Here is a 23,023-nt window from a genome sequence, read left to right as displayed (position 1 = left end):
AGGATAAAAAGGAGTGTGTTATGCAAAGCAAGGTGAGGAATGACTTTCTATGTCTACACATGGGCTTAAAAAAGAAACAAGCAGGTTTTGTATAAGAACAGCAATGTAGGGGGCTAGAGTAAGAATGGAGAAGTAGACGGCGGCAGATAGCCTCCCATTGGGGAGGTAAACATTTAATACAGGAGAGCAACTTAAAGGGTATTGTATGCTACTGGAGAACCTGGCAGTCAGTACTTTCACCAATTATTTAAACCAAACATTAGAACATAAAAAGTCATGTGTCTCCTGTTAGCATACACTAAGAAGGACACAAAGTTACTTAGATAGTGTTCTTGCCCAATGCCCATAACCATGGTACAGTCATGAGAAAACATTACACAAACTCAAATGGAGAGACATTCTGTAAAATAACTGGGATTTTCTCTTCAAAAATGTCAAAGTTGTAAAAAACAAAGCAAGGCTGGTGAAATACTTCAGATTAAAGGAGACTAAAGAAATATGACAAGTAAATGAAATGTATGATCCTAGATTGGATCCTTGCCTGGGAAAAATAACTGTAAAGGGCAATATTGATATAATCATTGAAATTTGAATATGGACTCTAGATAATAGCATTATATCAGTGATAAATTTCTTAATTTTGGTAACTGTATATAAGTTGTTAGAGTATAATATTGTTCTTTAGGAAGTATGTAATGAGGGTATAGAGATATGAGGTGGCAAATGTTAACAATTGGTGCATCTGGACAAAGAGTGTTTTATCTTGGAATTTGTTTGAAAGTTTTAATTATTTCAAAATAAAAAGTAAAAGCATAACAGTTAAGTAAAAGTAGAGAAGGGAGGCTCAGTATCATACCAGTGTGGACAAATTAGAAGTCCATTATGATAGTCTAAATGAATGATAAAGAGGGCTTAAACCAGGGTGGTTGGTGGTGTTGACAGTGACAGCCGTGGCATCAGCATGGGAGTGGGGCAAGGGGAAGATGAATTGGACTGATTTGGGATATCATTTAAAAATAAAATGGGCAGGACTGGCTTATGGTGTAGATATGGTAGGTAATATAATGAACTGAGGGATTGGTATTGCAAGAGGCAATGATGCAGAGTTCAAATTTCTGCTGTCATGTGTGACTTTTGACCATGGGCAAGTAACTGAACGTGTTTCTAAGACTCAACTGCTAACACAGAAAGTGGGGATAATGCTATTTACCCCATGGGGGTGTGGCAAGGTTAAAATTATATTGGCCAAGCATCTGTGTGTTAATAATTGTTGAATCTAGGGATGCTGTGAGGAAAAGCTTTTAACATATTACTGTTAAGTGTGGTGTTTGTTGAATATTTTTTATGGATTTTATCAGATTAAAGAAGTTTCTTTGTATTCCTAGCTTGCTAATATTTTAATTAGAAATGGACATTGAGCATTTGATGAATTCATTGATATGATAATATGAAGTTTCTCCTCAAACTATTGTGAATTATATTGATACTTCAAATATCAAACAACACTTGCATGCCTGGAGTAAACCTGCCTTGGTTATGATGTGTTTTTCTTTTCATATACTGCTGGATTTGGTTAGCTAATGTTTAAGTTTTTTTGCATCTATGTTCATTAGAGGTATTAGCCTTGAAAACATTTTTCTGTCCAAGTCAAATTTTGGTGTGAAGGACCTGCTGGACTCAGAAAACGATTCTGTGGGCTTGGTTGTATAAGGTTGGTGTTGTATCTTCCTTAAATGTTTGATAAAAGGTAATAGTGAAGTGACGTAGGCGTTACTTTTTTTAAGTTTTTAAATTGTGATATAATTGACATAAATATCGTGTAAATTTAAGGTGTACAGTGTGAGTTTTTGATACACACATATATTGCAAAGTTTTTACCACAATAAGGTTAGTTAACACGTCTTTCACCTTGCAAATGACCTTTTTGTTGTTGCTGTTAGGGTGAGAACATTTAAGCTCTACTTTCATAACAACTTTCAAGTATAAGATCCAGTATTGTTAATTACAGTCACCACGATGTACCTTAGATCCGCAGAACTTACTTGTAAGTGAAAGTTTGCACACCTTGATTAATATCTCCCAATTTCTCCTACACTTAGCCCCAGGCAACTACCATTCTACTCTGTTCTTCCTATGAGTCGATGTTTTTAGATTCCGCACGTATGTGGGATCTTACAACGTTTGTCTGACTTACTTTACTTGGCGTAATGCACTCAAGGTCCATCCATGTTGTTGCAAATGGCTGGGTTTCCTTCTTTTTTATGACTCGATAATATCCCATTTTACACACACACACACACACACACACACACACACACACACACACACGTACCACATTTTCTTTATCCATTCATCTGTCAATGGACATTTAGGTTGTTTCCATGTTTTGGTTATTGTGAAAAATGCTGTGGTGAACATGGGGGTGCAGTTGTCTTTTTGAGACCAGGATTTCATTTCTATTGGATATGTACCTAGAAGTAAGATTGCTATATCATATAGTATTTCTATTTTTAATTTTTTGTGGTAACTTCATCCTGTTTTCCATAGTGGCTGTACTAATATACATTCTCATTAACTGAGCTCAAGGGTTCCCTATTCTCCACATCCTTGAAGCATTTATTCTACCTTGTCTTTTTGATGATAGCCATTTTGACAGGTGTGAGGTGACATCTCATTGTGGTTTTGATTTGCATTTCCCTGGTGATTAGTGATGCTGAGCATCTTTTCATGTACTTTTTGGCCATTTGTGTGTCTTTGAAGAAATGTCTATTCAAGTCCTCTGCCCATTTTTTAATTGAATTGTTTTTTTGGTGTTGAGTTGTATGAGTTTTATATTTTGAGTTGTTCTTTTAATGTGCAGAAGCTTTTCAGTTTGATATATTCCCACTTGTTCATTTTTGCTTTTGTTTCTTGTGGTTTTGGTGGCGTATCCAAAAATTTATTGCTAAGACTGATGTCAAGAGGCTTTTCCACTATATTTTATTCTAGGAGTTTTGTGGTTTCAGGTCTATATTTAAACACTTAATGTATTTTGAGTTAATTTTTGTGAGTGGTGTAAGACAGGGTGCAATTTCATTCTTTTGCATGTGAATATCAAGTTTTCCCAGTACTATTTATTGAAGAGACTATCCTTTCCCCACTGAGTACTCTTGGTTCCCTTGTCAAATACTTGTTGATCATATCTCTGTGGGTTTATTTCTGGGCTCTCAATTCTGTTCTATTTATCTATGTGTCAGTACCAATCCCATACTTGCATGATTACTAAAGCTTTGTGATATAGTTTGAAATCAGAAAGTATGATGCCTTGAGCAAGCAATCCTTAAATTTGAATACTTTGACAATAATTTGTTAATGTATGCACAATAAAAGATGTAAATTGGGACACCAAAAATATAAAATAAGGGGTGTGATAGGTAGAGTTTTTGTAAATGATCAAAGTTATCAGATTAAAATAGACTGTTATTTCTATAAGATGTTTCAAGTGAGCCTCAGGGTGACTACAAAACAAAACCACTAATACAACAAGATAAAGAGAAGGGAATCAAAGTATATTATTATGAAAAATCATCAATTCAGAAAGGAAGACAGCAAGAAAAAAAGAAAGGAACAAAGAAACCACAGAACATCCAGAAAACAATGAACAAGATGGCAATAGTAAGTCCTTAACTATTAATAATTACTTTAAATGTAAATGTATTAAATTATCCAATCAAAATCAGAATGCTTGAATGGATAACAAAACAAGAACCGACTACATTCTGCCTACAAGAGATACACGTCAGCATAGAAGCTTAAAGTGAAGATATTCTATGCAAATGAAAACCAAAAGAAAGTAGGAATGGCTATACTTATACCAGAAAAAAAAATCAACTTTAAGTCAAAACTGTAACAAGGGACCAAGATGATCTTTAGTTAATAATGGGAGTCAATTCATCAAGAGGATAGAACAATTATAAACATATATACATCCAGCATTGGAGTACCTAAATACATTAAGCAGGTGCTAAGAGATCTGAAGGGAGTAATAGACAGCCATACAATAATAATAGGGACTTCAATATGCCATTTTGAACAATAGGTCATCCATACAGAAAATCAATAAGGAAACATTGAACTTGAACTATACTTTAGAGCAAATGTACCTAACAGACATATACAGTATATTCCATCCAACAACAACAGAATACACATTGTTCTCAAGTGCACACGGAGCATTATTGAGGATAGATCACATGTTATGTCACAAATGAGTTTTGGCAAATCTTAAAAGATAGAATCTTACCAAATAGCTTTTCTAACCAAATTGGTATGAAACTAGAATTCAATAACAGGAGAAAAATTTCAGTTCAGTCATTCTGTTCTTCAGCTCCAAAATTTGTTTTTCTTCTTATCTCTTTGTTGACCTCATTTTGTTCGTGTTTGTTTTCTTAATTTCCTTAAATTTTTTTATCTGTGTTCTTTTTTACTTCTCTGAGCACTTTTAGAACAACTCTTTTGAATTCTTTGTTGTGTAGTACCCATATCTCCTTTCTTTGCTGTCAGTTACTAGCAGTTTACTGTGTTCCTTTCATAGTGTCATGTCTCTCTGATTCTCTGTGGTCCCTGTAGCCTTGTGTAGGTATCTGTGCATTTGAAAAAGCAGTCTTCCAGACTTTATGGCCTGACTGGTAAGGAATGACTTTCACCTGTGGATGGGGCATCCTGGAACATGATGTGACCACAGGTCTAGTGGCACAGGGCACCAAGTCAGGAGTGTGCAGTGGCTCTAGAGTCAGGGGAGTGCAATGTCTTGTTAGCTCAGGCAGTGGAGTCCAAAACATCAACAGCTGTGTTCTTTGGTGAGCACTGTACGGGGTCCGTAGTGGGTGCAAGACCTGTTAATGTCCTCAGTGGCACCTCCTGGCCCAGCAGCTAAGCACCAGGGCAGGCAGTGGTGGTGGCCAGAGCCAATGGTGTACACAGTCATCTGCAGGGGCCTGTGTAGTGGTAGTGGTGGGGGCTGACTGCAGACACACATATAGTGAAAGAGGCCAGGGCCAACAGGAAGGGACAGCTGTGAGGTCCCTGGCTAGTGGCATGTTCTCCTGTGGCTGCAGTGGCTGCCTTCAAGCTTAAACATAGCAGTGGAGCATCATGATGGCAGTTGGGCTCGTGGGGTGCATGTGCATACGTGTGGAGGCTGGTTGCAGATGAGCCTACTGCTGTAGGCTAGTGGGAGGAGACATGGCCAGATCCAGACCCACAAGCAGTTGGATGACCCTGGCTGTTTGTGTGTACTTCTTTGACTGCAGTATCTCTCGACGGGTGCACATATGGCAGTAGGAGCTAGCGATGGCAGGCAGGTCAGTGGCGTGCAGTACACAGCTATAGTAGATAGCCCTAAGTGCCCACAATGACAGGGATCAGTCGTGGTGGTATAGTCTGGGTCCTGGACTCACAGAGTCGCAGAGGCCTGAGGTGACTGCCACTGTGGATCCGGGGCTCTGACAGGGGTTGGGTGCAGGGAGGGATTCAGGTGGTTGCCATCTGTGAATAAAATTGCCTGTGGAGTGATAAACCAGTGAAATCTCTAGGGAGTTTATGGTGGCTGTGCTGGCCATTACTTTCTTCAGTGGGGATGCCTGCTGGGTTCCTCTGCAGAACAGGTCACTGAGAACCACGTTTGCTTGTGCTGTGTGGCTGAGACGGGTAATTCCTGCTCATCTTTGTCCCTAGCCGTCTCTATATGTCTCCGGTTTGCTGGTCTGGGTGAGCCGAAATCAAAGTGGGTCCTCTGTGCGGTGCTCCGAAAGCCTGGGGAAGATGGTCACTCAATCCAGTCTCCCTTTCCCAGGGAGGGGAATTCTTTCTAGATGGGGAGTTCCCTCTTGGCACTGAGCAGTGCTGGCCTGGAGGCTAGGATGATGCCAACCAAATTAAATTGCTCCTCAAAAAATTCCTTTTTTGTGTAATTATTCTCAAGTGTTTTGTTCTATTGTGCTGCTGGTTTCTTACATGGACTCCTGAGCTCTCCCAGAGCCACTTTCATTGATGGATGCTTATTTAATTGTTGGTCTTTGTGGGGATATGGAACTTGGGGCCTCCAACTTTGCCATCTTGGTGGTGTCCTTGAAAAGGTTTTAAGTTATATATTCAATTTCTTCAATAATATGGTACCGTTCTGATTTTGTTTTGATTTTAATAATATTTGCTTAACATGTGCTAGCAATTTGTACAACTTAATTATATTTTCAAATTAATGGCATAAAGTTTTTCAAATTATCTTATGATATTTTTAATATTTGTAGGACCTCTAGTTATATCCCTTTTCATTCCACACTTTGTGTTTTCTCTCTTTTTATCTTTATTGGTCCTTCTAAAGGTTTATCAATTTTGTTGTTCTTTTCAAAGAAACAGCTTTTGGTTTTGATCGTCTTGATTGTGTGTTTGGTTTCTGTTTCATTTATTTCTGGTCTTATTTTTCTTATTTAATTCCTTCTACTTTCCTTGGTTTAATTTGCTTGTTTTGGCTTAATCAGGTGATGCTTGTCTCACTGATTTTCAACTTTTCATCTTTGCTAATACATGTTTTTAAGGCCACAAATATCCCTCTAAGCATGATTTAGCTGTACCCAAAAGTTTTCATATGTATTATTTTCAGTATTATTCCATTTAAGATATTGTCTAATTTTCAATGTGATTTTTCCTAGACCCATGGTTATTTAGAGGTATATTTCTTAATTTTCAAATCTTAGGGGCTTCTCTAATAGTAATTTTATTATTTATTTACTCCTTGATTGTGCTGCGGCCAGAGAGCACAGTCTGTAGAATTTCAATTCTTTGAAATTCATTGAGAGGTCAACTCAGACCTGTAACAGAGGTCAGCAAATTATGGCCCACTGGCCAAATCTGCCTTATGGTCTGTTTTTGTATGGCCCTCAATCAAAAAATACTTTTACATTTTTAAAGTGTTTGGTTAAACAAAGAAAAATGTGTGACAGTGGTCTCATAAGGCTCAGAAAGCCTGAAGTATTACTGTCTGGTCCTTTATAGAAAGATTTCACTGACCTCTGACCTAAAATATGTTCAGCATACGTAAATGTTCCATGGGTTTATAAAAAGAATGTGTATTGTATATGGTGGGGACTTGATAATGGGGGGAATCTAGTAACCACAATGTTGCTCATGTAATTGTATGTTAATGAAACCAAAAAAAAAGAATGTGTGTTTAACAGTTGTTGGGAATGTGGTTTCATATATCATTTAGTTCTAATTTGTTAATGTTATTCAGATGCTTTATATCCTTACCGATGTTTTTTTTTCTCCTTGTTCCATCAGTTACTGAGAAATATGCATTAAAATCTCCCACTATGATATTGTGTTTGTCTATTTCTTATTGTGGTTTTGTCTAGTTTTACTTCATCTCATATCATATCTTTTGGGGCAATATTAGGTGAATACAAGTTTAGAATTGTTATGTGTAGTGAAATCTTTTATCATTCTGAAATGTCTCTTTTTATTGCTAATAATGATTTTTCCTTGATGTCTACTTTGATATTGACTTAGCCACACTAGCTTTTCCTTGATTAAATTTTGATTGGTGTATCTTTTTCTATCCTTTTATTTCCAACCTTTCTGCAATCATATATAAATCTTGTATGCAGCATTTTAATCTGGGCATTTAATCAGTTTATACATAATTTAATTATTAGTATATTTGATTGTAAACACACATGGTTATAGAATGCTTTTTATTCTGCTTTTTTGATTTTTTTAAGAGTTTGCTAGGCAAAGGGCTATTGAGTTTATAGTGATATAATGTGTATTCAGAATAAACAACATCCTGCATTGTAAGATCTGGAAAGGAGGACCATGTGACTTGAAAATATGGTAGATGTGAGCCTCATATAAATACAGGGCTCAAGAAGTATTTTGGACCTGACCATGCAGTTATTTTTGCCTAGGTTAAAAATTTGGATTTCCCTACGGTTACACTGAAGCCACTGAGGTATTTAAAATGGTGGGGGAGCTGATTTGAAAATCAGATTTTGAAATGCTAACCTGGGCTGAAGTGTGTAGGATGGATTAAAAGGGTGTAAGAGTAGATTCCAGGAAGCCAAGTTAGCACAGTACCAGATAGAAGGTGGACGCCTAGTAAATAATTATTTTGTGAATGAGGCTTTTACTAGTGATCAAGAGAGTTCATGACAGCTTACACAAGGGTTGTGGCGAGACCTGTGAAGAGAAATAACTGTTTTGAAAAGGTCTTACCAGACAAAATTGGTACAACTTCTGATAAAGTAATATGGGGATGTCAGAGGGATGTGAAAGATGGTTTCCAGGTTTCTAATGTGCAGTTGGATACATGATGGTATCATTCACTGAGAGAGTGAATAATGGAAGACTATTTGGTTTTGGAAGAATACTGGGACCCAGAGAAAATGAATTCAGTTTCATAGTTCAAAATTAAAGCAAAATAAAGATATACAACAGAAATTTTGCTTCTGCCACAATACTGTTTCCTTCATCAATCCTGTTTCCTTCTCCCAACTCTACAAAGCTAACTTTTTAATCAATGTATTAGTTATCCTTCTATAGTTTTTAAATGCAATCACCTTGTAGTTGTAGTGTGTATATGTCTAATTGCTATTGAGATTGAGTATATTTTTATATTTATTATCCATACGTAATATTCTCTTGTGACTTGTTTATCTACATCCTTTCCTCAATTTTGAATTTTGTTTCATTTTTTACTGATTCACATTGGCTCCTTATATGTCAGGAATATTAATATTTTGTTGCTAAATCCCAATTCGTTCCTTATTGCTAACTTACTTGATGAGGGCTTTTTATTACAGAGGAGTTTAAAATTAATGTATACTTCAATCTCCTGGTCTTTCTTTTCATGGCTGATGACTTTTAGGTTTACTTAGGAAGCTCTTCTCCACCGCAGGAGTATATTCAGGATCTGTTGTTCACATGCAGTAGCATTGTATTCCATTGGGCACAATGGGTGCCACAGTTTTCTAAATGGATAGCCACTTGTCCAGTGCAATTTATTGAATAATCCATAATTTCCTCATTGATCATAAACTCCCTCATCCTATATTAAATCCCTACCTGAATCTGTTTCTAGGACCCTGTTTAATTTCACTGGTCCTTTTTCTATTTTTACCTCAGAACTAAGCTTTGATTTTTTAAATTTCTTTTTTTACTATGAGCACAAGGCTCCTAATCAAAAGGATACAAAGTGGCCAGTCCCCTTTTCATTCTTCCCCAAATAACCACTTCCTTTCCTTCCGGGAGGCAGCACCTGTTGCCAGGGTTCTGCTGCACACACACGTCCATGCTCAGGTATCCGAGTGCTGTAGTGTTTTGTTTCATTAGATTCATGTTTTGTTCTTTGTTAGAGCAAATGCCCTCATAGATCTGTAAGAATTAGTTGGGCATTTCCTTACAAACTTTAAAATAAACTTGACAAGTTTTATTTTAAGGATATTGTGTGGGTACTTTTATTAGCATTACATTGAATTATAAATACACTTGGGAACATTGGTGTCTTTCAGTTACTTAGCTCTCCCCAGCCAGAAACATGCTGTGTTGCCATTTATTCAGGTCTTCTTTTCAGTAGTGTTTTTTCACTGAAGTGTAAGATACACTGAAAAATGCAAAATTATAAGTGTACATCTCAATGAGTATTTTTCAAACGTACAAACTCATGCAACCACCATCTGGATCAGGAAATTGAAAAATAACACCTTAAACCATCCTGTCGTGACTTTCTTAGTCACTGTCTGTATTCTCCTTCCCACTAAAATTCTGATTTCTTATACTAGGAATTAGTTTTACCCATTTGTGAACTTTAAGCAGAATAATACAGTGTGTACTGTTTTGTGTATGACCTGTTTCACTCAACATAATGTTTTTGAGCTTCATGCTGTCGCATTAGCTATAGTTCATTAAATTCAGTGCTGTGCGGCATTCCATTCTATAAATAAACCACAGTCCGTCTATTCTACTGTTAATGGAGTTTGGACTGTGCCTAATTTTATGCTGTGATGAGTAATATCGCAGTAAAATATTTGTATACTTTTTTTGCTGAACACATGTCTTCAATTCTCCTGTTTGTGTAACTAGGAGTGGGGTTTCTGGGTATCATAGGATATGCATATGTTCAACTAATTAGAAACTGCCAAGGAGTTTCCAAAGGTTTTGCACCAACTTACATGTCCACCAGCAGTGTACAAGATTTGCTTGGGCTCTCCATCCTTTCCAGCACTCACTACTGTTATACTTAAAAAATTTAGCCATTATAATATGCATGTTTTGGTATCACATAGTAGTTTAAATTTGCATTTCCCTGGTGCCTTATGAGTTGGATCGTGGTTTCATATGTTGTTTTCCATTTGAATATCTTTAAAATTATTTTGGAAAATTCTGTTAAAATCATTTGTTCACTTGATTATTTGTCCATAATTTTCTTACTTATTTGTAGCTATTAATATTCTGAGTACTAGCCCTATTGTCATATATGTATTGCATATTATCTTCTCCCACTCTGGGGAGTTTTCCTTTTTATTCTATTAATGTTGTTTTTTGATGAACAGTGATTATTAATTTTAATGTACTCTAACATATCAGTCTTTTATTTCATGGTTAGTACTGTTTATTCCGTTGAAGAAATCCTTGCTTACCTCAATATCATGAAGACATTATCTCATGTCATCTTCTAGAAGCCATATGTTCATGTGTGTGTGTGTGTGTGAATTTTTGCATTCCTGTTCATAAATGAAATTGGCCTTCAATTTACTTTTATCTGTCAAATTTATGTTAGATTTTGGCATTAAGTTTATGTTAGCATCAAAAATAAATTGGGCTGTAAAACTTTTTTATATTCTGGAAGAGATATATAAGAAGGATGCTATTTATTTAAATGTTCAGAGGAATTCACTGGTAATGCCATCTGGGACTCAAGTTCTCTTTTTGGGGAAGTCTTTAGTTATAGATTCAATTTCTTTAAGAGTTATTGGAGTATTCATATATTTTAATTAACTTTTATTGGTTTTAAGTTATCTTTTTAAGGAAGTGTCCATTCATTTAAGTGAATTTTTTGAATTAAATCTTTAAAAATATCCTCTCATCTTTTTAATGTCTAATGAGTCTTTAGTGATGTATTCCTTCCCATTCCTAACATTAGTTGTTTTTCTGCATTGTTATTCATTAGTCTTGCTGGTGATTTTTCATTTTCATTCAGTCTTTTTAAAAAAATTGAGACATAATGGATATACAACATTATATTAGTTTCAGGTATACAACATAATTTGATATTTGTATATATTGAAAATGATCAGCACAATAAGTCTAGTTAACATGCAGCAGCAAACATAATTATAGAATTTTTTTGTGTGATGAGAACTTTTAAGATATACTCTCTTAGCAGGTTTCAAATATGCAGTACAGTATTAACTATAGTTGCCGTGCTGTACATTACGCCTCCATGACTTACTTATTTTATAACTGGTAGTTTGTAACTTTTGAATTCCTTCACACATCTCACCCATCTCTAAACCCCCGCCTCAGGCAACCATCAATCTGTTCTTTGTGTTTATGAGGTTGGTGATATGTTGTTGTTTTTAGATTGCACATGTTAGTGAGATCACACAGTATTTGTCTTTCTCTGGCTCTTATTTCACTTAACATAATGACCTCAGTTTCTGTCTATGTTGTTATAAACAGCAAAATTTCATTCCTTTTTATGGCTGAATAATAATCAGTGTGTGTGGGTATGTATGCATTTTTTTTATCAATTCATCCATTGATGGGCACTTAGATTGTTTCCATATCTGGGCTATTGATAATGCTGCAGTGAACATGGAGGTGTGTATATCTTTTTGAGTTAGTGTTTTTGTTTTTCTCAGAGAAATATCCAGAACTGGAATAACTGGATCATATGGCATTTCTATTTTTAAATTTTGAGAAAACTCCATAATGTTTTCCATGGTGGCTGCCCCAATTTACGTTCCCACCAACAGTACACAAGGGTTCCCTTTTCTCTACATCCTAGTCAACACTTACTAGTTCTTGTATTTTTGATGACAGCCATTCTAACTGGTGTGAGGTGATATTTCATTTTGCTTTTGATTTGCATTTCCCTGAAGGTTAGTGATATTGACCATCTTTTCGTGTATTAGTTGGCCTTCTGTTTTTCTTTGGAAAAAGGTCCATTCAGGTCCTCTATCCCTTTTTTAATCAGATTGGTTTTCTTTGCTGTTTAGTTGTAATGAGTTCTTTATATACTTTGTATATTAATATATTAACACCTTATCCAATATATGACCTGCACATATTTTCTCCCATTCAGTAGGCTGCCTTTGCATTTTGTTGGTGGTTTCCTTTGCTGTGCAGAAGCTTTTTAGTTTGATGGAGTGCCACTTGTTTCTTTTTGCTTCTTTTGCCCTTGTCTTTAGTGTTAAATCCAAAAAATTATCACCAAGACCAATGATAAGGAATTTACTGCCTATGTTTTCTTCTAGAAGTTTTATAATTTCAGATCTTACATGCAAGTCTTTAATCTGTTTTGAGTTAATTTTTTTGTATAGTGTAAAGTGGTCCAGTTTCATTCTTTTGTCTGTGGCTGTCCAATTTTCCTAGTTATTGAAGAGACTGTCCCTTCCCCATTGCATATTCTTGGCTCTTTGTTGCATATTAATTGTCCATATATGCTTGGGTTTATTTCTGAGTTCTTGATTTGTTCCCAGATCTGTCTGTTTTTATGCCAATACCATACTGTTTTGATTAGTCTAGCTTTGTAATACAGTTTGAAATCAGGATGCCTCCGGCTTTGTTCTTTCTCAAGATTGCTTTGTCTATTTGGGGTCTTTGTGGTTCTATGCAGGATTTAAGATTGTTCTATTTCTCTGAAATATGCCATTGGAATTTTGATGCAGATTGCATTGTACCTATAGATTGCTTTGGTTAGTATGGACATTTTAACAGTATTCTTCCAATCCATGATCATGAAATATATTCCCATTTATTTGTGTTCAATTTCTTTCATCAGTGTCTGATAGTTTTCAGTATACAGGTCTTTCAGCTCCTTGCGTAAGTTTATTCCTAGGTGTCTTATTCTTTTTGATGCAATTGCAAATAGGATTGTTTTCTTAATTTCTCTTTCTGATGGTTTATTAGTGTATAGAAACAACATATTTCTTTATATTGCTTTTGAATCCTGCAACTTTATTTGCAGGATTAATTTTTTAGTTATGAATTAATTTATTAGTTCTAAGAGTATTTTAGTGGAGTTTTTAGAATTTTCTATATTAGTATCGTATCATCTTCAAATAGTGGTAGTTTTAGTTCTTCCTTTCCTATTTGTATGCTTTTTATTCGTTTTTCTTGCCTGATTGCTGTGGCTATGATTTCCAGTACTATGTTGAATAAAAGTGGTGAGAGTAGGCATCCCTGTCTTATTCGTGATCTTAGAGGAAAAATTTTCAGCTTTTCATCATTCAGAATATGTTACCTGTGGGTTTGGCTTATATGGCCTTTATCATGTTGAAGTATGTTTCTTTATACCCATTTTGTTGAGAGTTTTTACCATAACTGGATGTTGATGATGTCAAATGCTTTTTCAGCATCTATTGAGATATTCATATGGTTTTTATCTTTCCTTTTGTTAATGTGGTGTATCATGTTGATTGATTTGAGGATATTGAACTATCTTTACATTCCTGGAATCCCACTTAGACATGGTGAATGATACTTTTGGTGTATTTTTGAATTCAGTTTGTTAATATTTTGTTAAAGATTTTTGCATGTGTGTTCATCAGGGATACTGTTCTGTAATTTTCTTTTTCTGCAGTTACTTTGGTTTTGGTACCACAGTGACATTGGCCTCATACAATACATTTGGAAGCTTGCTTTCTTCTTTAATTTTTCAGGATAGTTTGAGAAGGATGGGTACTAACTCTTCTTTACATATTTGGTAGAATTCTATGAAGCCATCTAGCTATGGACTTTTGTTTGTTGGGAGTTTTTTGATTACTGATTCAATTTTATTACTAGTAATTGGTCTTTTCTGATTCTCTATTTCATCCTGGTTCAGTCTTGGAGATTGCATGTTTCTAGGCATTTACCCATTTCTTCTAGGTTGTCAAATTTGTTGGCATATAATTTTTCATAATAATCACAAGCATTTGTGTTTCTGTGGTACAGTTGTAATTTCTCCTCTCATTTCTGATTTTATTTTTTGAGTCCTTTCTCTTTTTTTTTCTTGATGGGTCTAGCTAAAGGCTTATCAATTTTATCTTTTATATATATTTTTTACTTTCTATTTCTTCTTGATCTTTAATATTTCCTTTCTTCTACTAACTTTAACTTTATAAAGAAATGTATTTTAAATAATAATAAACCGATGAGAAACTGCAAAAATATTGCTTAGAACTCTGTGAACCTTTTATACAGCTTCCTCCAGTGGGAGTTCTTACATGACTCCAGTACAATATTAACTAGACCACAGACCTCATTAGCATTATTGTACTGCAGTCATATAAGAATGTTTTTACATGGACTCATTCTTGTGTGTGTGTTTGTAGTTCTATGCAATTCAATCCTGTATGTAGATTTGTATAACCACTACCACAATCAAAATACAGAACTGTTCAGTCTCCACAAAGAAACCACTTCATTTTACCCTTTTATAGTAACAACCACTACTTCTCACCTCTGTCTTTTTTTCCTGGAAACCATTAATCTGTTCTCCATCTCTGTAGTTTTGTCTGTTTGATAATATATAAATGTAATTATATACTTTGTAACCTTCTTGGGATTGGCTTTTAAAAAATCGATGGACTTTATTTTTCATAGCTGTTTTAGGTTTATAGAAGAATGAAGCAGAAAGTACAGAGAGTTGTTAGGTACCTTTTCCCCCACAGTTTCCACTATTATTAATGTTCTGTGTGAGTGTGGTACATTTGTTATAATTGATGAGCAAATATTGATACACTATGAATAACTAAAGTCCATAGTTTGTAGTTGGGTTCCCTTTTTGTGTTCTACAGTTTTATGGGTTTTGACAAATGTATAATGTCATGTATCCACCATCAAAGTATCATTCAGAGTAGTTCCACTTCTCTAAAAAAATCCTGTGTTCCATTTATTCATCTCTTTCTCTCTCCTCTCTGAACCCTTGGCAACCACTGATATTTTTAGTTTTTATATTATTTCCTTTTCAAGAGTGCTGTTTAATTGGAATCATCCAGTATGTAGCCTTTACAGACTGGATTCTTTCACTTTGCAATATGCACTTAAGGTTCCTTCATGTAGTTTCATGGCTTGGTAGCTCCTTTCTTTCTATGACTGAATAATATTACATTGTGTGGATGTACTACAGTTTGTTTATCCATTCACTCATTGATGTATACTTTGGTTCCTTTGAGTTTTTGACAATTATGCATAAAGCTGCTATCATCATTTATGTGTATGCCATTGTGTGTATGAAGTTTTCAACTCATTTGGGTATAAATACAAAGAAGCACAATCGCTGGGTCATATGGTAAGACTGTGTTTAGCTTAGTAGGTAATTTTAATAACTTGTAAGTAAGTGTCAGAGTGTCTTCCAAAGTAGCTGTACCATTTTGCATTCCCACCAGCAATGAATGAGAGTTCTTGTTGCTCCACAACCTTCCCAGAATTTGGAGTTGTAAATATTTTGACCATTCTAATGGGTAGTGGTGATATTTCATTGTTGTTTTAATCTGAAAGTCCTCAAAGATATGATATTGAGAACCTTTTCATATGCTTATTTATCATCTATATATCTTTGATGAAAAAGTGGCATTTTTACTAAGCATGAGAGCGTTGAGATCCATCCAAGGTGTTGCATGTATCAATAGTTGGCTCCTTTTAATCCTGAGTAATGTTCTATAATATGGATATAATAGAATTTGCTTAGTAATGCACTTGTGGAGATACTTTTGTGTTCTCTCTAGTTTGGGGTTATTAAGAATAAAGCTGCTGTGAATATCTGAATATAAGTTTTTGTGTACATAAAATTTCGTTTCTTTAGGATGAATGCCAAGCAGTGTGATGGATGGGTTTTATGGCATGTACATGTTTGCTTTTTAAAGAAACTGCCAAACAATTCTCCATAGTGTTTATACTAGTTTATATTCCAATCAGAATTTTCTTTTTATCTTGCTTTCCTCATTTGTTGGTTGCATATCAAGTTGCTAGTGTTACAAGATTTTACTCATAAAAGGATGTTGGATTTTGTAAAATTATTTTTCTGTATCAACTGATATGATCATATGATTTTGCTTTCTTAGCATGTTATGGTGGATTAAATTGATTTTCAAATATTGAACCAACTGCAAAAGTGGAACAAGTCTTAATGAAGTGGCATGATTGTCTTTATGTATTACTGGATTCAATTTACTAATATTTTCTTGACTATTTAAGAAATCACTGTATTCAGGCAGGATATTGACCTATAATTTTCATTCTTCTTTTTTTTTGTATTGCCTTTGGTTTTGCAATCAGGACAACAGTGACATCATAAAGTGAGTTTGTTACTTTTCCCTCCTCTTTTAATTCTAGAAGAGAATTTGTTGAATTTGTGTCACTCTTTGAATATTTGGTAAATTCTCTAGTGCAAACATGTGGATTGGGATTTCTTTTAAAAAAGTTTTTGGTGAAAAATCAGCTGATAATCTTTTTGAAAATCCTTTATATGTGCTAAGGCATGTTCTCTTCCTGCCTTTAAGATCATTGTCATTGTCTTTCCAAAAATTTGATAGTAATGTATCTTAGATCACTTTGAATTCAACCATTTTAGAGTTTGTTGAGGTTCTTGGATATGTAGATTCATATATTTCTGAAAATATGGCAGGTTTTCAGCCATTTTTTCTTTGAATGTTCTTTTTGCTCCTTTGTCTTCTTCTCTGGGGCACTTGTTATGCAAATGTCCCACAGGTCTCTTGGGCTCATTTGTTTGTCACCATTTTAACCTTTTAAAAGTGTACACTTTGGTGACATACAGTACGTTCACATTGTTGTGCAACCATCACCACTACGTAAGTCCAGAATATTTTGTCATGTCAATAATAAGCCCATATGTACTGCTCCTCTTTCACTCCTTTCTCAAGCCCCTAACAAGCACTAACGCACTTTCTGTGTCTTTGCATTTATGTATTGTGAATAGTTCATATAAATGTAGTCATACAATATGTGGCCTTTTGTGTCTAACTTTCATTTAGCATTATATTTTCAAGGCTCATCCGTGTTGTGGCATATATCACGACTTAATTTCTTTCTATGACTGAATAATATTTCATTGTATTGATATGCCATGTTTTATTTATCCATTCATCTCTTGATGGACATTTATTTTTTCATCTTTCATGTATTGTCTATAGTGCTGCTATGAACACACAGGTGCAAATTTTTGCTTCAAGGCCTGTTTTGAACTCTTTTAGTATTTTTAGAAGTGGAATTGCTGAGTAATGTACTAATTCTATGCTTCAATTAATGAAGACTTCTCAAGCTATTTTCTACTGCAGCTGAACCATTTTGCTTTCCCACCAGCAATATATGAGGGCTCCAGTTTCTCCACATCCTTACCAACAGTTGTTGTTTTCTGTTTGTTTTTTTGTGTAGACATCTTAGTGGGTATGAAATGTTATCTTATTATGGTTTTGATTTGCATTTCTCTAATGACTAATGACATTGAGCAGCTCTTCATGTGTTTGTTGGCCATTTGTATATCTTCTTTAGAGAAATGGCTATTCTAGTCCTTTGCCCATTTTTCTTCTTTTTTTAATTGAAGTATAGTTGATATACAATATTATATTCATTTCAAGTGTACAACATAGTCTTTGAACAGTTACGCACATTATTAAATCCTCACCCCAACTAGTGTAGCCCATTTAAAAAAAGTTGGTAGAAAGTAGGAAACTTTGTCATCCCTTTTTTTTTTGAAAGCTTTATTGAGATAAAATTCACATACCATAAATTTACCCTTTGCCCATATTTTAATTTGGTTGTGTTTGCTGTTGAGTTGTCAGTTGACATTTTAAATGTTATACTAGGTTAATTCTGGAGAACAAATTCTTCTACCTGCCCAGGTTGCCTGTACTCCTGGAAGGAGTTAAGAGTTTCACTCCTTACTTGGTCTCCTTGGCCCTTACTGCTGGTGGTGGGGTGTTTCTGGTGGTTGGTTATCGTAGAGCAGGTATTGCCAATAAGGTTTCTGTCTTGCTGGCTGGCCCCCTTTCTTACTCCTTTGACTAGAGTGAACAGACTCTTCTTAGGGCTTTTTTTGTCTACTTCTGTTGGTGAATTGTGCTTGCAGTCTTTTCCAGTGCCCAGTTTACAATAATTGGAATGGAAAAAGAAAATGCAGGTAACTCACTGCTGTGTTGTTCTGTAAATCGTAAGGTCCCTAGTTAGCCTGCCTTTCCCTTTCTACCTCTCAGAGTCCCCTAATGATTTATGTTGTACTATGTCTACAATTTTAATTATAATAACTTGGAAGGAATAGGAAGATAAATAAATATATTATTTATCTAAATAGGAAAATAAATGAATCTATTATTCTCTGGAAATATAAGTCCTCTGGCACATTTTCTAGAGAGATTTATTTAGCTTTTGGCAGGCAGTTCAGCTGGAAGGAGATCACCTTAGTCCGCTTGGAGACTGAGATACGTCAAGGATAAGGTTGATTGGTACATTAGCCTTTTTCTTTGTGTAAGGCTTTATATTTTTTGTGGTCCACCCTTACTCTTTGTGTAGTCGTCCTTCAGCATCCCAGCTGAAGCTTTGGAGGTTTCTCAGGGACTCTTCACCTTCTTGGGCCCAAGCTCCATGAGACTGCTCATAACTTAGTTTACCTTGTCGTCATTTTAACATCTTTTTTCTACTTGGGTTCTCCCGTACAATCATTTAAGAATTCAGTAAATGTCTCTAATGTAAAATGTGGCTCAGACACTCAGACCCATTTCTCTGCTCTTCTCCTTTCTCTTAAATCTCATTTTTAAAACTTGGATTACTTGAATCACTGAACGTTGATTTTTGTCTCACTATGTCTGTGATACTCTGGAAAGTTCTGCTCAGCTTCTCTTATCCCTTAGTAGCTCCTTTCTGCTTAATTTTTTAGTCTCTCTGCCTGTGTTTCTTACCAGTCAGCTAATTCCAATAGGAGTTAACACGTTTAGTACGTCAGACTCACTGCAGTGAGTTTTCCTTCCCTACAGGATATTCACCCCTCAGATTCTGTTTGATTTGGTAGCCCTGATAGAATAAATCACAAACACACACACACACACACACACACACACACACACACACACACTTTAACCCCAATTTTCTAGGTTTTCTTGGTGGGTGACTTGGTTTGTTGTATACAGTTGTCTCTCACAGTCATAAACCAAGAAGGTCTTATCTTCTTCTTTAAAAAGATTTGCATATACTTTGTTATATATATTTCTCAATTTTTATAGTTGCTAATACCAACAGTTCTTTTTTCCAATTACATCCTCAAATGGATTATTGCTGGTGTTTACAAAGGATGTTGACTAGTGTATTGACCTACTATTGGTTCATCTTATAGTAAATAAACTAGTCTAATGCAAACTGATAATTTCTTTCTCTTCCAATATTTATCATTTTTTTCCTTAGCTTAATTCATTGGCCAGGACTTTGTAATAATGAGTAGTAGTAATGGTAACAGTCAGCTTTGTCTCCTTTCTCAATTTATTAAGAATTCTTTTACTGTTTCACCATCAAGTATGAAGGTTTCTGTAGATTTCATGTGAGCATCTTTCATCAAATTTGGATTTTTGAAAAAATTTCCTTCCAAGACCAATTGTCCTGTTTTAACAGGGATAAGTTATAACTCAGAAACATCTAACCCGTTTCTGCTTGAAGTCTTTTTCAAGTTTTCACTAAAATGCAACCTTCTTTCTATAATTTTATACTCTCTTTGGTCTTCCAAATTATGGTTGATTTCTACTTCTCTAATTGGCTAACAGCACAGTACTTATAATGTTTTAGTTATTTAATTCTGCCTTAAAGTAAACGTTAGTTATTTTTTTTCTCCTCTTGAGGACTTTTTGCCTTTTAAAAATATTTACATCTCCATTCTTGGTACAGTATCTGTCCCTTGCGATATCATCAATAATGTCTATGGAATTAGTTATTTCATTAACATTTTTGCCATGATATTTGACTGTCCATATTCTTGCATTTCCTTGCTATTATCCCAGAATTGGTTGGGAGCTTTCTAATCCTAAGCAAAGCTTAGATGTATGGAAAGAAAATACGTACCCAGTGCTATTTATGTTCCTCCTTTGTTCTCAGTTTCTTTAAATTATAGAAAATTAGACCTGAAAGTTTAGCCATCATTTATTTCAATTCATTCATCTTAAATGAAGAAACAGGCCCAGAAGAGCAAGTCAGTTGCCTCACACTTAGAGCTAATGTGAAATCTTTTCCATAAATTTATCTGTGTGGCAAAAAATAGGACATTATCCTGTCTTTGCTCTGTGGTAATTGCCATGAATTTCCTACTGTCATTCCTCCTCTTGACATGTACACAATGTGCCTGGGTAAGATCAGCATGCACTTAATGTAATGGCACACTCTGCAGGAGAGAAAAAAGAGATTTTCATCATCAGCTTCTGGGATAGCAGATTCTGCCTTCATCCACCATTTATCCCAGTATGAACAATCCTTGGGGGGTCCTGTACTATTGTGAGTCTGGATTTGAACAAATCAATGTCCCTTGGATAGACTTTGTTTTTGTAAACCTGCAGTTGCTTTCTATCTTCAAATATCACATTGGATTTATATCTCAGATTCTTGAACTTTGAAATAAAGCTGAATTGTAGGCTTTAGGAAGGGCTATGTGAGTGAGCTGAAGAAGCAGAAAGCAGAGAGGATTAATGTCTTTGACTGAAACTAGAACACTCTGGGGTTAAGAACTACAAGGTTTCTGCCGTTCAGACAGCCATATCAGATTCCTAAATCCCTTAGTACTGGTTTCTACATGGCCTTATCTACACATCTCTATCCTATAGTCTCCATTCCTCTCCTACAGTGGTCTCCAATCAGACCCATTGTGAAATTATACTTCTTGCCAATATTCAGCATTCATTCTTGGTACCTAGGCCAGCCCTGTGCTTGTTGCAGACAACAACTTGACCAAAAAGTACTTCCCCCGTCCTAATAGTGTAACTGAATTCTCACCATCATAGTAACTCCGTGAGAAAGTATTTACTTTTTAAGAAAGCTAGGGAAGTAGCACCTAACCAGGAGTCGGAAGTTTCGGGTTCAGTCCCTCTCTGACGCTCACTAGTTATTGGTTTGTGACCAAGTAGAAACAACTTTCTGTTTTAGATTCTTGCTCTTCATATATGTTAAAAAAAATTCTTACCCTGCTTACCTCTCAGGATTGTGATAAGGCTAAGTTCTGACAATGAATGGCAAAATACATCATAAGTGTCAAGAATTTGTTATTAATGCAATATCATTAGCAACCATTTATTGGACGTCCATTGTATGCTGTATATCCAATTCAGTTCCTTCCTCCTCCTCTCTGTCTCTTTCTCTCTCTCTTTCTGTGTGTGTGTGTGTGTGTGTGTGTGTGTGTGTGTGTGTGTGTGTATAGCTGAAATAAAAATGTTGTCAGAGTTGCATTTCTTTTTTGGATGCTCTGGGGATGAATCTGCTTCCAAACTCAGTCAAATTACTGACCAATTTCTGTTCCATGTGGTTGTTGAACTGAGGTACCATTTAGCCAAAGATCTGTCTCAGCTTTTAGAGGCCACCTGCATTCCTGGTTTATGGATCCCTTCATCTTCAGCATCACCAACAGGGGACTGAATTCCTCTCATGCTTTGAGTGTCCTCACCCCCTTTTCTGTTGCACCTCTCTGACATCTTCGTACCTCCTCTTCTGCTTTTAAAGGTCCACGTGATTACATTGGGCTCCTCTAGATAATCCGGGGTGATCTCTCTATTATAAGGTCAGTTGATTATTAACTATTTCCATCTGTAAAGTCTCTTTAACCATGTTACAGTAACATATTCACAAGCATAATACTAGGGGGTAAAGATCATGGGGGCCCAAATCTTACTCCCAAACTAAAAGAGCCACTTTTAATTTCAAAGTCTATGTCCTTCACCAGACAACTAATAATAATATTAATAAAGCATAAATTCATGAATGGGAGTAAATATTTCATTTCAAAGTGATGTGTATATATATACATATATGTGTGTGTGTGTTTGTATATATGCATATCCTCTCTGCTCAACAGAAGAGATGTCCCTATTGAACTTCTTTGCCCCAGATTCTTACCTGCAGTGTTGAGATTTCCACTGTATGTTATTAATTTTACCTCTCCAGCACAAAGGCTTTGATTCCTATTACAGAAGGTACTATTGAGCTATCTATTGATGTATTTGTCAAATAAGTAAGCCACTGGGGTTCACTTAGATTATTGATGTAGAAGTTCTCAGAAGAGCTTCAAAGCTATTGCTGTAGAGTTTTGCTGCCTTCCTTCCAGCTATTTCAGAATTGCTGTACTACATTTGACTCCAAATTCTTTCTCCATTCACCAGCATCAATTTTGCTTTCTATCTTTATTCTACTGCTTTTGAGCCCACTCTGCTCTAAAAATAAAAACTAAGTTCTTTGCAGTAGTTTGCAAGACCATACGTGGTCTGGTCTCTGCTTACCCCTCTGGTCTTATTTCTAGTCATTTTACTCTCTTTGTTTCAGAAGTACTGAACTACTTTTGTATTTTCCAGCACAGCATTATTTCTTGCCCCTTTCAGTCTTGGTATGTGGTAATTAATTCTTACTCCTTTTTTCTTTTACAATCTGAGTTTCATGAGTTCATCATTTAGGTCTTTGTTTAAATTTTACTTCATCCATGATATCTTGCTTTATTCCCAAAATCTTAGTTTAAATGTTTCTGTATTTTCATATAAATTTTTTTCTATGTATATATTCCCTATCATTGAACTTCTATCACACTTTATTA

At 35.3% G+C, this 23,023-nt stretch overlaps 1 protein-coding gene across 3 annotated transcripts in view; it reads left to right on the top strand.

Annotated features, from left to right (window-relative positions):
- Window positions 1-23,023, top strand: part of GABRA3 (gamma-aminobutyric acid type A receptor subunit alpha3) — a 175,403-nt gene that overhangs the window by 17,109 nt on the left and 135,271 nt on the right. The window contains exon 2 of one of the 3 annotated variants that reach the window (XM_073228071.1): window positions 16,519-16,538. The exons of the other annotated variants lie outside the window; for them this stretch is intronic. The gene's annotated coding sequence lies outside the window, so the exon portion shown is untranslated. The remainder of the gene's footprint in view (window positions 1-16,518; window positions 16,539-23,023) is intronic. 3 annotated transcript variants of the gene reach the window in all.

Source organism: Manis javanica, chromosome X (genome assembly GCF_040802235.1).
Source record: "Manis javanica isolate MJ-LG chromosome X, MJ_LKY, whole genome shotgun sequence".
Taxonomy (NCBI): Eukaryota; Metazoa; Chordata; class Mammalia; order Pholidota; family Manidae; genus Manis; species Manis javanica.
Note: the sequence above shows the minus strand (reverse complement) of the source record. Positions and strands in the feature narration are given on the sequence as shown.